The sequence below is a fragment of the Bufo gargarizans genome, chromosome 8 (assembly GCF_014858855.1).
Source record: "Bufo gargarizans isolate SCDJY-AF-19 chromosome 8, ASM1485885v1, whole genome shotgun sequence".
Taxonomy (NCBI): domain Eukaryota; kingdom Metazoa; phylum Chordata; class Amphibia; order Anura; family Bufonidae; genus Bufo; species Bufo gargarizans.
In genome coordinates, this window is record NC_058087.1 from 48,987,739 (window position 1) to 49,004,368 (window position 16,630).

General features: G+C 48.3%; 1 protein-coding gene across 1 annotated transcript in view; it reads right to left on the reverse strand.

The window, feature by feature from the left end:
* The window catches only part of USP40 (ubiquitin specific peptidase 40), a 63,722-nt gene extending 61,636 nt beyond the window's left edge, over positions 1–2,086 (reverse strand). Inside the window, 1 exon segment of the mRNA XM_044304120.1 lies at positions 1,887–2,086. The gene's annotated coding sequence lies outside the window, so the exon portion shown is untranslated.
* Between the last annotated feature and the right edge of the window lie 14,544 nt (positions 2,087–16,630).

Here is a 16,630-nt window from a genome sequence, read left to right on the forward strand (position 1 = left end):
TAGACCGCTTCATTGTGAACAATGCCCTGCAGAACCAGATAATGAATGCCACACAACTCCAGGACATTTAAGAAAGATGAAAGGCACCTAAGTGTTATGTCAGACCATTTAAAACAGTTTACATCAGTGTGGTCTGTGTGCTAGATGACCTGCAAGGGTACCTGACCATACGACCAGGCACAGGCGTCATCTTCTTGCATGGGTCAGGGAGCATCTACGCTGGACGAGGGAGCAGTGGGCCTCGGTGCTGTTCAATGATAAAAGTCAATTCTCACTAAACAGAAATAATGGCCGCCAACGTTGTTGCAGACGTCAAGGAGAGCGCTATGCATCAGCCACTGTTGTCACCAGATGAGCCTTTAGTGGTGGTGGTACAGTTTGGGCAGGTGTGTCTATTCAATACAGAAATGCCCTACACTTTGTGAATGGTACAGTGACAAGCCCATACTCGTTTGAATATCATCATTTATCCAGTCATTGTGCCTCTGCATGAACAACACAGGCCTAATTTCATCTTCATGGACGACAATGCGCCAGCTCATCGAGGTCGCATCCTTAGGGAGCAGCTACTGGAGACTGAGATACCTCAAATGGAGTGGCCTGCACTTTCTCCAGACCTGGATCCCATTGGAAATCTATGGGATAAGCTGAGTCGCTGTGTAGAGGCTCGTAACTGTACTCCAGAACCTCAATGACCTGAGGGCCGCCCTTCAAGAAGAGTGGGATGCCATGTCTCAGCAGACAATAAGTCGACTTGTGAACAGCATGAGACGTCTTTGTCAAGCTGTAATTGATGCTCAAGGCCACATGACAAGTTACTGAGACACTGACATTTTTGTGGGGGTATGCCCACCACTGGGGTCAGCTTTTGTTTCAATAATTGTTTGAGATGAGGAACTCACCATTTCTACTTAAATGTCCTACTTTTATGATATAATATCACTGTAGAGGGAACTTTTAACGGTTTCCATAAATTTCACCTGAAAGCCAAATATCCCTAACTTTTTGCGAGTAGTGTATGTAAAGGAGCCGCCAGTTCACAAGTGGTTGGACTCTATTATTTCTAATCCTACACGTTTCCTTAGAGAATTGCATTGTGTCATGAAGTCCACTCCAGCTATTACTCCTGCCTCACTCTTTTATTGTACGCTCATATGTAGCATACACGCTGCAGAGTTTCGGCAGAGGATTCGTGTGTGGAATATCTGCAGTGGTTATGATAGCAGCAAAGTGGACGAGACTTTAAAAAAAAATCTCATCCATACTCTGCAAAACGTGTGTGCTCTGAAATCTGCCTTTGTGGTGCGGGTTTCAAACAGGCAGCCTGTCAATTGATATGGCGGATATCTGCTGCGGATTTCACCCTTTGCAAAGCATCTACGGCAAATCCACGCACTGAAACCTAGTGTCTTTACATAAACAGAATATTGGGGATCGGTGAGCTCCTCGTGTTCTCCTTTCTGACCTGGGTGAGGTGATCTGTGAATCACAAAACCCCAGTTCTGGATTATACATGAAACACATTCCGCATCTACCCGGTCAACCTGATCGCAGCTCTCATATAAGCACCTAACCGGCCGGTGGAGATCGGGATTAACATGATAGGTGTAGTAGTTCTTCTGAAACCATGAGTATTCACAACCACAACCCTCAAGCAAACATGAATTTTCCAGGACAAGGAAGAAAGAGGGCAGATACAATGTGCTGAGCAGGAGCTGCCACATGTCACATCTACTACTGACAAATCACAGCTGTGTATCACTGCAGACATAAAGGAAGTGCCAGACTGCGCGCTCCCCGCAGAGGCCTGTACGGCCATGAAACCCTGGCGCTCACATTACAGGACTGGTGCACGGCTTGCCTGCACTGTAAAGAGGATGTCTTACCTGCCAGCAACTCGGCCAAGCGGACAGAAATGATACAAAGTACTAGGTCTGCTACCTGGGAGCTGCCATCTTTGTTGTATGGGCTGTCAGTCTGAGAGATCTACTGGGAAATGTAGTCCTAGCGTAGACAATAATAATATGTAACATGGCCTATCGAACTACAAATACCGGCATGCAGTGCGCTGCCCCGGCTTCGGGAAATGAACAGTAAGCGTCCGATAACTTTATTAGCTACCGAACAAACTGGACAACGGTTTCATGGCAGGGCCATACAAGCTCTGTATTTGCTACACTGCAAGAGCTGAAGGACCTGCGGTGACGTCACCGTCATGTGATCAGTGTAGGAGGGGCTGGATCTCATCAGTGCAGAAGTGGTGAGCTTGAGAAATAGTCCTCTCCTATTATTCCCCATCCCTGAAGTACCCATTGGTATCCCATAATAACAGTCTGGACATGCTGGGAGTTGTAGTCCTCTCCTCTTATACCCCATTCTTGAAATATCCTCTGTTAAAGGGGTTGTCCAGGTTCAGAGCTGAACCTGGACATACCTCCATTTTCACCCCGGCAGCCCCCCTGACATGAGCATCGGAGCAGTTCATGCTCCGATGCTCTCCTTTGCCCTGCGCTAAATCGCGCAGGGCAAAGGCATTTTTCAGAGTTCCGGTGACGTACCGGGGCTCTCTATGGGGCTGACAGGCAGCCCGGTGACGTCACCGGCACTGATGGGCGGGATTTGGCTCTGCCCTAGCCAGTAAAACAGCTAGGGCAGAGCTAAAGCCCGCCCCTCAGAGCCGGTGACGTCACCGAACACACTGCTGGGCGGAAGTTACCGCCCGGCAGTGTGTTATTGAAAACACAAGAGCCTGTGCCCTGCGCGATCTAGCGCAGGGCACGGGAGCGCATCGGAGCATGAGATGCTCCGATACTAGGCTCAGGAGGGCTGCCGGGGTGAAAATAAGGGTATGTCCGGGTTCAGCTCTGAACCCGGACAACCCCTTTAAGCCCATAATAATAAGAACAAGCTGGGAGTTGTAGTCCTCTCTTCCTATACCCCTCCCTGACGTATTCTCTGATATCCCATAATAATAGCCTGGACATGCTGGGAGTTGTAATCCTCTTTTCTTATAGCCCCTCCCTGTAATGTCGTCTGATATCCCATAAAAAGAGGCTGGGTATGCTAGGAGTTGTAGTCCTCTTATACCCCCTCCCAGAAACATCCTCTGATATCCCATACTGACAGCCTGGACATGGTGGGAGTTGTAGTCTTTGTGCAGTGTCCCAGGGGGTCAGTAGTGTATGCTGGGCTTTGTAGTGCAGATTGACTCACTAACCTGGGATCCACTGTCGTCTTCAATTGGGGCAAATACTGGAACAGGCAGGTATTTAAAAGTTCGTGACGCCAGTGTCAATTAAACGGTGACACGCCGTGTATGGTATTGTAGAAGAATGAAGCAAGCATAGGATAGCCAACAAAAACTGGAACATTTACTGAATATCAGTGAATACAGCTGGTTCTTGGGAGTACAGAATGGCCGGTCTTAGCAATGTATTATACAGAGTGTTGATTACAGGAGATGCAGTACAGGCGGCTTGCACACTATTCCTGACTGGTCCTGAAACATGTGACTTTCTCTCCAAGGTCTAATGCCCTTTATCTGGCGTACCCTTGAAGCTGTCCTTATCTAGTACCTCCTCTGTTATCTTGAGTACCTCTTGCTTTATCTGATCGGCCTCTGTGGTATTCTGTGTCTTCAGGCTGATTAGCTATGCCCTTCTGACTTCTATGCATACGGACTCAGGAGGGGAACCCTCTCTGCACTGAGTCTGGAAACTTCTAATCTTCCTGAGCTAGGCCCTAGCCTATTTATACTGAACTGGGGGCTCCCTCTGCTGGCTGTGATAAGGATTGCCGGTAACCGGCCTGACTGGCTTAAAGGGAAATGCACATTCAAATCTAGCAGTGTCGGGTAGCCTACCCGTATGCTGCACACCCCCAGACTTTAACGTGAGTAAGGCCTCGTACTCACACATATCCCTGAACCAACATAAGCTGATGCATAAGTTAAACATGGCATTATAAATATGATAAACAACTATTTCACACAAAAATATAACATTTGCAACAAATGACGCAAGAAAAAGGGGCGTCTTCTTTCTTCTTAGGCACGGCCGCTGACCTGGCACAGCGGACTTAAGGTGAACCAGGTTAGTCTATTTTTCTTGACTGAAGTATAATAAGGAACTACACAGGGTTTCCCCGTGGGTGTAGAACAGGCAAGGGCTCACGTGGAGGAGTCCATTCTTGCGCACAAACATCAAGCAGGCTATTTCCGATAGTAACTGTTCGGGAGGAGACACCACCAGCATAGTCAAAGTCTCTTAAATGGACTGGCGGACGTCCCCTGGTCATCCGGGTGGACCTTCTCAACACAGGGGTTTCCTCTTCCCTTAGCACCGAGGTAGAAGAGAGAGGAGCAACAGGAGGATCTCCATCCGTGAGACCTTGGTCAGGAACAACGGGAACAACAGGAACAACAGGATCCACTAGAGGGGGAACTGGATCCGGGGCATCTTGAACCGGCTCTTCTGGAAGTAAAGGCACAGTAGGTGCCGGAGCGGGCACCAACAAGTTCAACCATGGTGTCAGAAGCCAATGCATGGGATCAGCGTCATACCTTAGATTTCGGACAGCCTGCATAGGATCCTCAGGCTGTATCGATGACTCTGACACAGGGGGTTCAGATATAGAACTCTCGGCACTGGGTCCTGGTGTCAGGCAGAGCTTTAACCGGTTTCGGTGCACAATTTGGGATCCCCTGCCCTCCCGGGTGATCTCATAAGTGTGAGTTCCAACATTTGGGATTGCAGTGACAACATAGGGACTTTGCTCCCATTTACTGTCCAGTTTACTGGTACGGCGGTTATTTTTTAACCATACCACAGCCCCTATTGTCAAGGGTTCTGCATGGGCTGCTTGGTCATAGTCTCTCTGCTGCCGGTCTCTAGCATAGTCCATACGTTCCTGAACAATAGCTTGGGCCGTATTCAATCGCCTTTGGTGTTCAGCAACCCAGTCGGTATTAGGGAATGGGTTGATGCAATCAGGTACGAGTACATCCAAGGAGTGGTCAGCAGGCAATAATCCTTGGCGCCCAAACATCAAATAAAAGGGGGTATACCCGGTGGAACAGTGTATGGTATGATTGTATGTGAACATGAGCTGTGGCAACAGATTAGGCCAATCTCCCCTGGTTTCAGGAGGCACGGTCCTCAGCATCTCTATCAAGGTCTGATTCATTTTTTCACATAATCCATTACCTTGCGGATGGTAGGCCGTCGTCCGGATCTTCTTACAGTTGTGCAGGCGGCACAGTTCCTGGAACAGATGGGACTCAAAAGCAGGACCTTGATCGGTGAGGATCTTTTCTGGACAACCGTAGGGCAGGAGGAAGTGTTTCCAGAACAGTTCGGCTGTAGTCTTGGCCGTCTGGTCTCTCACAGGCACCGCTACAACAAACTTAGTGAAATGGTCAATAATAGTCATAGCGTACACATACCCTGAGCGACTAGGCTCCAGTTTCACATGGTCGATGGCGACAAGTTCAAGAGGACGAGTACTTACAATGGGTCTCAGTGGTGCCCTCTGATCATGGTGTTCACCTCGTTTCAAGGCACAGGCTACACACTCCCGACACCACTTCTCCATGTCTTCTCTCATGCCCACCCAGTAAAACCGCTGGCGGATATTTGCCTCAGTCTTTTGGACCCCAAAGTGACCGGATTGATTGTGGTACATCTCCAACACCATACCTGCATCTCGTCGGGGTATGAGAATTTGATGCACTCGTTCGTTGGACACTGGGTCTAGGCTTCTCCGTAGCAACAGGCCCTTTTGTATGAAGAGTTGATGGCGTTGTCTCCACAGTTTGATGAGCTCAGGATCTGTACTCTTACGCCGAATCCTCTCAGGGGCTCTGCCACTGGTAATGAAGTCTAACAATTCACCCAGCACTCTACTTTCAGACTGTAGTTTCACCCACTTTTCTTCTTTGAGTTCCGGCCTACTGGAGAGTGAAGGAACTGCAGCTCTGTTACTGGTAGCCCGAGCCTGATCCTGTTGAGCAAATTTATGGTAGAAGGCCGGCATTTCTACATCTTCCCAAGCATCTCGCACATCATCAGGAGCTGTCTCTGTGGGAAGTCTGGATAAAGCATCAGCATTGTCATTAGTACGTCCAGCGCGATATTTTACAGAGAAATCATAGTTGGCGAGACGAGAGGCCCATCTTTGCTCCAAAGCCCCCAATTTAGCTGTATTTAGGTGTGCCAGAGGGTTATTATCAGTGAATGCAATGAATGGGGTAGCGGCTAGATAATCTTTGAATTTTTCCGTCACTGCCCACACTAGTGCCAGGAATTCTAGTTTGAAGGAACTATAATTCTGGTCATTTTTCTCAGCTCCTTTCAGGGAGCGGCTTGCATAAGCTATCACTCTTTCTTTTCCCTCTTGAATCTGGGCTAACACAGCCCCCAGGCCCCGCTTGCTAGCATCAGTATACAGATGGAAGGGCTTGCTGTAGTCGGGATAACCTAACACGGGAGGCTCGGTCAGTTTCTTTTTTAACAACTGGAACGCTATCTCTCTCTCTTCATTCCACTCAATGAGCACTGGAGTTCTAGGACTTTTCTTGGGCTGCCCCCTCAAGAGTTCCTGGATAGGATCGGCTATTTGAGCAAAATGGGGGATGAAACGTCTATAGTAGCCGGCAAAACCAAGGAAACCCCTCACCTCTTTGACGGTAGTGGGTACCGGCCAGTTACGGACAGCCGCTAACTTATCAGGGTCAGGTTGTACGCCCTCCCCGCTTACCACATGCCCCAGGTATTTTACCGCAGGTTTGAGCAGGTGGCATTTAGATGGCTTTACCTTCAGGCCATATTTGACAAGGATTTCAAAGACCTCTGCTAAGTGTTTCAGGTGGTCTTCATATGTTTTTGAGTACACAATGACGTCATCTAGATACAGCAGCACTGTTTTGAAGTTTTTGTGACCCAAACACCGCTCCATTAGTCTCTGGAAAGTTCCTGGGGCATTACATAACCCGAACGGCATACAATTGAATTCGAACAGGCCCATGGGAGTGGTGAAAGCAGTCTTTTCCCTATCTGCCGGGGCCATGGGTACTTGCCAGTAGCCACTGGTCAAGTCCAATGTGGAGAAATAGGCAGCGGAGCCCAGAGCAGTTAGTGACTCTTCAATGCGGGGCAGTGGGTACGCGTCTTTGTGGGTTATTTGGTTAATTTTTCTATAGTCCACGCAGAAACGGATACCACCATCCTTCTTCTTTACAAGGACCAGGGGTGCCGCCCACGGGCTACGACTGTCCCGGATTACATTAGAGTCTTTCATCTCTTGGATCATTTCTTTTACAGTCTGATATGAAGTAGGCGGTAAGGGTCGGTATCTCTCCTTGATAGGAGGATGAGAGCCAGTAGGTATGGTGTGTTGTATGGCACTAACCTCTCCATAATCAGCAGCATGTTTACTGAAGGCCTGGTGGTGCTCTTTGACAAGCCGTAGTATCCCTTCTTGTTGATGTTGGGGGGTAGTCTCGTCCCCGACATGTAGCTCTTCCCACCAGGGTGCTTGTGACTGGGGCACCGGCGGACATCCGCTGACTGCAGCTGGCGGCTTTTCTGTCACTGGAAGACGGATGATGTCTTGGAAGAACACCTGAGAAAGCTGGGCAACAGGGTAATGCTTAGTAAGCGCAACAGGATGATCACTCAGGTTAATCAGACGGACAGGTACTTTACCTTGGGAGACGTTCACCAGGCACTTGGCAGCTCTCACATAAGGGTAGTTCTCCATCTGGATTGGCTCCACCAGGGCTGGATAATCTTGGCCTTGGACTCCCAGGACAGCACGACACCATAAGAGAGTTTGGGAATTAGGAGGCAAAGTCACAGGCTTATTATCACGAATCTTGGCAGTACAAATTTCTCCTTTCCCGTTAGCAAACCTCTGCTGGGCACTTAACACAGTGATAGTCTTTTGAATCACCCTCTTGGATGCAGAGGAAGCGGTGGGCAGAGTCTGATGTAATACGGCAAGTATTTCAGCATAACAGTTTTTGAAGACATTGGTGCCTAGAATGACAGGATGTCCTCCTCTGTCGCCGGCCTGTACTACTATCACCCCCTGTTGAGGCAAGGTTACTTCTCCCACCTGCAGGGTGGGTTCCCAGTATCCATGGATCTTTACCGGTTTGCCATTGCTGGCGATAATCTCTACCCAGGATTCAGGCGGCTGGGTCAATTGATTGGTGTCCCAGAATCTTTCAAAGGCGGGCAGCTGAATAGTAGTGACCTGAGACCCAGTATCTAATAGGGCTTCAAAGGGGACCCCGTTAATCTCCACATTGATTTTAGGATGGGATCCTACATACCGTGGCATCCAATTTGGATCTTTTGGACCTAGTGTTCTACCTCCCGAGGGGTGGTCCTCAGCCTCAGGGGTTGCCCGTTTAACTGCCAGCAAGTGGATTCTGTGTGTCCCAACTTTTTGCAGTATGTACACACGGGCCGCTTGCGACCCCTATTGCGCCTCCCAGGATCCCTGGGGTGAGTCTCTTGGTATGGAGGTGGGAACGGCTTAGAGGGTGACAGGAACTCCTCTTCTGACATCATAGGTTTTTCCCATTCCTCCATTTTTCTGCACACTCTCTCTAGGCTTTTAGTGAGGTGATTTACTTGCTCTGTCAGCATGGCGATAGTATCGGTAGCTGTAGCTTGAACAGCTTGACCGGCCTCAGCTCGGTTAATGATAAACGGTTTTGACCTGCCGGCTGATAACTCAGGTGGGGTGCTCAACTCTGTAGATACTGCTGACCCCAGAATTTTTATAGCCAGTTCTTTAAAGTCCAGAAAGGTACTGTTAGGGTGTTGGGCGGACAGCATCTTTAATTGGGTCCTTATTTGCTCACTAGACACTCCGGTAATAAATTGTTCCCTCAGGGTCTGATCCTGGTTATCAGCTTCCTTGGGATCTATCTGGATTACAGCCCCCAAAGCCTCCTGAAGTGATAGGGCATAGTCACGGAGGGACTCACCGGACTTCTGTTTCTTGCCAAAGAAGTGCATCTTTATCTCTGAGGCAGTCCTCGTTTCAAAAGTGGCCCTGAGGCGGGTGAATATCTGCTCCAGAGTACTCCTTTCAGCAGCAGGCCAGGATAATACCTCTCTGCGGGCAGCCCCCTCCAGTTGCGCTAGCAAGATTTCCATTTGCTGATCGGCATTTATGGGGTACAGTTTGAATAAGGCCAGCAACTTTTCTTTAAAGTCTCTTAGGGTATGGGCCTCTCCGTTATAGCGGGGAAACCATGGGGCCCCAAAATAGTAAGGCATGGTAAAGGGCATCATGCTGGGGGCTATAGGATGATTAGGAGCCGCAAGCTCTCCCGGGTCCGGCCGCTCGGCAACTCCCGGATCTGACATGTTAACTTATTACGAGGTGGCCGCTGGTGACTAAAGGGGCCGGAACAATCCCCTTCCCTCCGGATACAAGTTCTTACCGGTATCGCCGGGTTCGCGCAGGCCAAATCTCGTGAGACTCCGGACGTCCTGTGTACGCGGTGACGTTGCTGACGCAGGAAAAGCAGGGTCGCGGCGGTGCGATGATGAAGAGGGGCGGGATTCTCTGTGTCTTTGAAGGGATCCGCCCACGGAGGTCCTCAGCAGCGCGGGAAACTTTACTCCAGGCGGCCGGTGGCCATCTTGATCACGATTCCCTGACAGCAAGCAGGGTGTTGCAAAGTCTAATAAATCACAGTCCACAAATACGATTTTCTCTCTGGGGGTAGCGCAACACAGTACAGCGCCTCCGATTCCTCCCAGGCACAATTGTAATCCACAGATTTGGGAATAAAGGTTACAGTCTTTGCAATACGGTGGTGGAATAGTTAAAGCACACAGTTCACACTTCTCTGCACTTCAGAAGTATGCGGATCCTGTTCGTGACGCCAAAAAGAGCGATGCAGTGTCCCAGGGGGTCAGTAGTGTATGCTGGGCTTTGTAGTGCAGATTGACTCACTAACCTGGGATCCACTGTCGTCTTCAATTGGGGCAAATACTGGAACAGGCAGGTATTTAAAAGTTTGTGACGCCAGTGTCAATTAAACGGTGACACGCCGTGTATGGTATTGTAGAAGAATGAAGCAAGCATAGGATAGCCAACAAAAACTGGAACATTTACTGAATATCAGTGAATACAGCTGGTTCTTGGGAGTACAGAATGGCCGGTCTTAGCAATGTATTATACAGAGTGTTGATTACAGGAGATGCAGTACAGGCGGCTTGCACACTATTCCTGACTGGTCCTGAAACATGTGACTTTCTCTCCAAGGTCTAATGCCCTTTATCTGGCGTACCCTTGAAGCTGTCCTTATCTAGTACCTCCTCTGTTATCTTGAGTACCTCTTGCTTTATCTGATCGGCCTCTGTGGTATTCTGTGTCTTCAGGCTGATTAGCTATGCCCTTCTGACTTCTATGCATACGGACTCAGGAGGGGAACCCTCTCTGCACTGAGTCTGGAAACTTCTAATCTTCCTGAGCTAGGCCCTAGCCTATTTATACTGAACTGGGGGCTCCCTCTGCTGGCTGTGATAAGGATTGCCGGTAACCGGCCTGACTGGCTTAAAGGGAAATGCACATTCAAATCTAGCAGTGTCGGGTAGCCTACCCGTATGCTGCATTTGGCTCTTATACCCACTCCTGGAAATGCCTTCTGTTATTCCACAATAACAACATGGATGTAATGGAAGTTGTAGTCCTCTCCTGTTATACCCCCTGGCTGAAATGTCCTCTAATATCCCAGAATAACGAACTAGGCATTCTGGGGGTTATAGTCCTCTCTCTCCTCTTACACCTCTTCCTGTAATGTCCTCTGATATCCCATAATATCAGTTGTAGTTATCGTCTCTTGTACCCCCTCCCTTCCTCTGATATCACATAATATCTGCTTGGGTGTGCTGGGAGTTGTAGTCCTCTTCTCTTATACCTCCTTCCTGTAATGTCATATAGATTATGGTTTCCATTCTGTGCATTGTATTATCGTCACCCACTGTCCTGAGTACGATGTCCTCCTTTTGGGGAATATGAAAGTGTTCACCCTGACTGCGGAAAGTGTTGTTACTTTCACACTTGCGTCAAAGTTTTCCGGTATTGAGTTCCATCCTAGTTTTATCCTAATACATTCTGAATGGAGAGAAATCCGTTCAGGATGCATCAGGATGTCTTCAGTTCCGTCCTTTTACTGTATTTGGACGGAGAAAATACCGCAGCATGCTGCATTTTTCTCTCCGGCCAAAAATCCTGAACACATGCCGGATCCGGCATTTTTGTCCATTGTAATGTATTAGTGCCTCATTGACGGATCCGGTGTTCCGGTATGCGCATGCGCAGATCTTTAAAAATGTAAAAAATAAAAATAAATACCATATCCGTTTTTTCGGATGACACCTGAGAGATGGTATTGCAATGCATTTGTGAGATGGATCCGCATCCGGATCCGTCTACAAATGGTTTCCGTTTGCATACAGATTGCTGGATATGGCAGGCAGTTCTGGCGACGGAACTGCCTGCCAGAATCCAGCAACGCAAGTGTGAAAGTGCCCTTAAGCTGATTGGTGGAGCAGCAGTGAACAGGAACTACTACTCCACCAATCTACACAGTCGCACACACTCCAGCAATGCCAATGAGGAAGCAGGAGCGCTGTGACTACTGGACCGCCCGCCAACCCAGCTGAGGACGACCCGCTTGTGAGCGCCGCTGCCACCACCACCTGCCTCTGGCCCTGGTTAGCGTAGTACTGAAGTCTGAATACTGCAGCAGCCACACTGCCCCCCTAGGGCAGAAGAAGAGACCTGAAGAGTCTCCCTGGTAGAGGACTAATGTGCCATATGTACCACGAGGTCTGCAGTGTATAATCTCATCAAACTGCAGCTATTACTACACATGGGATTATACAGATTATGTGCAGATTAAGCTGGATTCACATGACCTTTTCATTTCTCTCTCATATCATTGGGGGACACAGTCTTGACCTTCGGTATAGCTGCTGCCACTAGGAGGCGACACTAAGCAAAAAAAGTGTGAGCTCCTCCTCTCAGCTATATCCCTCCTGCAGACACTGAGCTAATCCGTTTTAGCTTAGTGTCTGTAAGAGGCAGACCTCCCTGCTTTGTAGGTCTGATTTTTTATTTATTTTTAATTTTCTCTTTTTCTTTCTTTTAGCTGGGCTGATGGCAGTCTCCAAGCTGCCTGTGTTGCCACCCAAGAGACTGGAGTCCAGGGGGTCCCCAAGCCTGCTGCTCGTTCCCGGTCTCCAGAAGGCAAGGAGGACCAGAGGTTCCTAAAGCCTCTGTATCCCGCCAGCTTTCGGGTCACCAGGACCAGCCTATGTTAAATCCCCTCTGTTACCGGTGTATCTATCCTCTCCAAGGGGTAGCACACTAAAGCTGGTTACCCGGCTGGAGCCAGGGGGGCAGAAAACGCCATAAGGGTGAGTATTCTCTCAGTCCCCAAAGCCCCCTTTCTGCTGTGGGGTGCCGGCGTGGGTGGTGTTGGTTTTGTTACCAGTTTTTTTCTGGGACTTTGTGGCTTTTGGGGTCCACACTCCCTTCCTGCCGCAATATTTTTCCTATCTCTGGTTCCTGTCTGCAGCTTCCAATTAGGTCTGCCACTTCAGTCAGCCTTCCGTGGAGTATCAGACGGCTTCTCTCCTCCTGTTCTGGATTTTTTTCTTGTTGGCCGTTCTCATGCCTGACTTCCAGGTTCTCTAGCCCTGACGTGTTCGTCATGGTCCTGCTGGAGTGTTCTTCTCTTCTGGCAGTCTGGTGTGGTGTGTGGGTCCTTTGCCTTCGGAAATCCCTATTTCTTCCCCATGGGGTCTAGTTTTGTCACATCTGCAGTTCTTTGGCCCTTGATATCCAGACGCCATTTTCAATTCGTCTTCTTCCTCTGGATCCAGGCTACGTATTTCTCTCGTGTATCTTCCGCAATTGTTCCATTGCTTTTGGTGACTGTCTTGTCTTCATTCTTGCCCACCTTGTGGATATTCTGTGTGCTCTCCACTTCTTCTGAAGTCTCCTAAGCCGTGACTTATATTCCCCGGGCTGTCCAGCCGGAGCCTCTGCGGGAATGGGTCTTCCTGTCCCTTTTCAGGGTTCCTGGTGTTCCTGTGCGGGACCTTATGACCGGCCTTGGATTCGTTCTATTCTTCTTCCCTCCCCATGGTACTGCTCTTTAACATCACATGGTCTTCTGTGTCCCCCAATGATACAATCTATATTGCGATAAAATTTAAAGCACGTGCGATATGCGATATATATCGCGATATATTGTTTTCTATATTTGGGGGGGGGGGGTTTAAACTTTTTTTTTTTTTACTTTTTATTTATTAGCCTCCTTAAGGACTTTACACTCTCCCTGCTGCCCTGTGCATAGTGCACACAACAGCAGGGAGCTGAGTCACCTCCGCTAATCAGTGCCATCCACAGATCCCCCTCCCCTAATCAGTGCCATCCACAGATCCCCCTCCCCTAAATAGTGCCATCCACAGATCCCCCTCCCCTAAATAGTGCCATCCACAGATCCCCCTCCCCTAAATAGTGCCATCCACAGATCCCCCTCCCCTAATCAGTGCCATCCACAGATCCCCCTCCCCTAATCAGTGCCATCCACAGATCCCCCTCCCCTAATCAGTGCCATCCACAGATCCCCCTCCCCTAATCAGTGCCATCCACAGATCCCCCTCTCATAACAGAGCCATCCACAGATCCCCCTCCCCTAATCAGTGCCATCCACAGATCCCCCTCTCATAACAGAGCCATCCACAGATCCCCCTCCCCTAATCAGTGCCATCCACAGATCCCCCTCTCATAACAGAGCCATCCACAGATCCCCCTCCCCTAATCAGTGCCATCCACAGATCCCCCTCCCCTAATCCGTGCCATCCACAGATCCCCCTCCCCTAATCAGTGCCATCCACAGATCCCCCTCCCCTAATCAGTGCCATCAACAGATCCCCCTCCCCTAAACAGTGCCATCAACAGATCCCCCTCCCCTAAACAGTGCCATCCACAGATCCCCCTCCCCTAAACAGTGACACCCATAGATCCCTGACCCCTAAACAGTGACATCCACAGATCCCCCTCCATGACCCTCACAGGAGCACATTTATAAACTAAACAGTAACTTTAACTTTAATCAGCGACTCTTTACTTGTATACCTTACTCTGTCTTAGCTCCGGTAACAGCAGGCAGTGCGGGCGGGCGGCGCTCACTCACTGACGTCACGCGCCTGCGTTGCCTAGTGGGAGGAGCAGGCGCGTGACGCCAGTGAGTGAGCGCCGCCCGCCCGCACTGCCTGCTGTTACCGGAGCTAAGACAGAGTAAGGTATACAAGTAAAGAGTCGCTGATTAAAGTTACTGTTTAGTTTATAAATGTGCTCCTGTGAGCGGCGTGGCCCTGTATATTCTAACCCCCAGGCAAGCGTCCCTGTCACCATGGGAACGCCTGGGGGTTAGAATATACCATTGGATTTGAGTTTTCACGCTCTCACTGAGATCGTGAAAACTCAATGTGCAGTGTCCCAGGGGGTCAGTAGTGTAGCTTTAGGTATGCTGGGCTTTGTAGTGCAGGATAACCCACTAACCTGGGACTCACTGTCGTCTTCAAACGGGTCAGCACTGGAACAGGCAGGTGATTAATGTCGTGACGCCAGTGCCAATTGAACGGTGGCACACCGTTTGTTGGTAGCAAGAACAACGCAGAAGCCACGTGATAGCCAACCAAAACTGGAACTTTACTTGTATTCTGTAATCGTCATGCATGGACATAATTGGAAGCGCAGTTCCATTGAAGACAGTTGGTTTGCATACGTTACAGACAGGCCGGTTGTAGCAAGATGGATTTCAGAGGGTTAAACACAGGAGTTACAGTACAGGCGGCTTGCACTCTATTCCTGACTGATCCTGAAAATATGGAACTGATTCTCCAAGGTCTGATGCCCTATCTCTGGCGTATCCTTGGGTATGTCCTTATTAAGTACCTCCTCTGTTGCTTTGAGTACCTCTTGCTTTATCAAGTTTGCCTCTGTTTCGCGCTGTGTCCAGGCTGGTTAAATATGACGTTTCTGCTTGGGCAGCTAAGACTCAGGAGGGGAACCTTCTCCTTGGATCCGGAACCCGGTTACAGGGCCTACACTACCCTCTCCTAGTCTGCAGGCTCCAGGCCTGCTCTACTCTCACAGGCCCATGGCCTGGCCTTTACTCAGACACAGTCTCATCTCCTACTCTTTCTCCCACTGTCTGCAGCTTTTCTACTCCCTGACTGGGCCTTATATACACTAGCCTAGCTCCCTCTAGTGACTTAGAGCTGGAATAACACCCCTAGCCGGCCTGCACATGCACATTTCACAGTAACAGGGAGGTACGTAGCATTACATTAGCAAGATGATTTGATACCAACCTCCCCATACATAAGGGGGAACGACAGCACACCAGTGACCCTTCTGTAGTAACGGGCATTACAGCTCCCGTACACTACAAATGATTTACTGTCAGTCCCTCCCCTCCTCCTCCCCTCTTTTTCTCATAGGTAACTTCTGTGATCTTTTTAGGGGGTTTGGTTATCTTACAACCTTGGCACTTGCCACATCTAAAGAACCCTTTTAAATTGATCCAATTGTTTATATGAGGGGAAATTTTATTAGATTTGTGTTTGGTAGAAGGAGCAATTTTGAGTCCTAAATTTTGTGCTCTTGTATATGTAATTTTCGGTTTGATAGGTATAAGTGGACCTATTGTTTTGTCTTGGGTTAACAAATTCCAATATTTGTTGATAATATGTTCAACTTGTTTATGTTGTATGGAAAAGGACAATATAATCCTAAAATCTATATTTTCTCCCCTTGTGTTGTTTTTATTATTATTTACAAAAAAGGATTCTCTAGGTATTTCATTTGCCTTACAGAGTGCTCGTTCTAACACGTGTGTAGAATATTCTTTTTCAATAAATCTATTTTTAAGTGTCTGGGCTTCCTCTAGATATTGGGAATTTTCAGTGCAGTTTCTTTTGAGCCGACGAAATTGTCCAAAAGGTACGTTCATCAACCAATATGGCAAGTGGCAACTTGAGTATAAAATATACCCATTCCTCGCTGTTGGTTTTTGGAATGTTCGACATATATATTTATCTCCCTTTTTAGTAATATTTAGATCTAGAAATTCTGTCTCAAGTTTATTGATGTTAGCTGTAAAAGTCAAGTTGTATATATTGGTGTTTAATTCAGAGATAAATGACTGTAGGGTAGTTTCATTACCCCTCCAGATCAGGATAACGTCATCAATATATCTCTGCCAGAGTACCAGGCTGCCCCCTCTAGATGGATCGATGAACAAGCTCTCCCAATATGCTAGGAACAAATTTGCATAACTAGGGGCAAACCTGGTACCCATGGCAGTCCCTGTTATCTGGAGGTAGTAGTTCTTCTCAAAATAGAAGAAGTTATGTTCCAATATATGTCTCACTCCCTCTATTATAAATTTCAGTTGTTCTTCTTTAAATTTATCTTTTTCTAATTGGATCTTTAAAGCGTTAATACCTTGATCATGATTGATCACTGTATACAGTGATTGTATATCAAGAGTTGCTAAAATCCAATCATCTTCTACTGTAAA